This window comes from Mandrillus leucophaeus, unplaced genomic scaffold (genome assembly GCF_000951045.1).
Source record: "Mandrillus leucophaeus isolate KB7577 unplaced genomic scaffold, Mleu.le_1.0 Scaffold230, whole genome shotgun sequence".
Classification (NCBI taxonomy): Eukaryota; Metazoa; Chordata; class Mammalia; order Primates; family Cercopithecidae; genus Mandrillus; species Mandrillus leucophaeus.
The window spans coordinates 1,220,976-1,222,225 of record NW_012102366.1 but is presented as its reverse complement, the minus strand read 5'-3'; the positions used below and the strand labels follow the sequence as shown (position 1 = coordinate 1,222,225).

Sequence of the window (1,250 nt, the reverse complement as noted above, 5' to 3'; positions counted from 1 at the left end):
ATGGATGGATGGATGGATGGATGGATGGATGCATGGATGCATGGATGGATGCGTGGATGGATGCGTGGATGGATGCATGGATGGATGGATGCATAGATGGATGCATGGATGGATGGATGGTTGGATGGATGCATGGATGCACGGATGGATGGATGGATGGATGCACAGATGCATGGATGGATGCACGGATGGATGAATGGATGGATGCATGGATGGATGGATACACGGATGGATGGATGCACGGATGGATGGATGGATGGATGGATGGATACATGGATGGATGGATGGGTGGATGGATGGGTGGGTGTGTGGGTGTGTTGTGTTTCAGGTGAGATAGATGAATGGATTGGATGGGTGATGTATTATTCTGTTCTCACACTGCTATGAAGACATACCTGAAATGGGGTAATTTAAAATAAACAGGTTTAATCGGCTCATAGTTCTGCAGGCTACACAGGCTTCTGCATTTGGGGAGGCCTCAGGGAACTTACAATCATGGCAGAAGGCGAAGGAGAAGCAAACACATCTTCACATGGCTGGCAGGAGAGAGCGAGCAAAGGGGGAGATGCTATACACTTTCAAACAACCAGATCTCATGAGACCTCTATCATGAGACAACACTAAAGGGATGGTGCTACGCCGTTAGAAACCATCCCCATGATCCAATCACCTCCCTCCAGGCCCCACTTCCAACACTGGGGATCATAATTCAACATGAGATTTGGGTGGAGACACAGAACCAAACCATATCAGATGACTAAGTGGATGAATGAGAAAATGGATGAATGAGCTAGTCATGTTTAGGACGAGATAGATGGATTGATGGAGGGATGGATGGATAAATAGATAAATAGATGTTCGGGTGGGATGGACAAGTGGGTGGGTGGGGTTTAGGTGGGATGGATGGAACTTTGGAATGGGTTGGGTGACTTGGAAGAACGGATGGATGGGTCAGGTGCAGTGGCTCATGCCTGTAATCCAGCACTTTGGGAGTCCAAGGTGGGTGGATCACCTGAGGTCAGGAGTTTGAAACCAGCCTGACCAACATGGTGAAATCCCACCTGTACTAAAAATCACAAAAAAAATTGGCCAGGTGTGGTGGGGTGTGCCTGTAATCCCAGCTACTTGGGAGGCTGAGGCAGGAGAATCACTTGAACCCGGGAGACAGAGGTTGCAGTCAGTGAAGATGGTGCTGCAGCACTCCAGCCTAGGCAAGAAGAGCCAAACTCCGTCTCAAAAAAAAAAAAAAA

General features: G+C 48.3%; 1 protein-coding gene across 2 annotated transcripts in view; it reads left to right on the top strand.

The window, feature by feature from the left end:
- The window catches only part of ZSWIM4 (zinc finger, SWIM-type containing 4), a 46,595-nt gene that overhangs the window by 18,284 nt on the left and 27,061 nt on the right, over window positions 1–1,250 (top strand). The window lies entirely within an intron of this gene.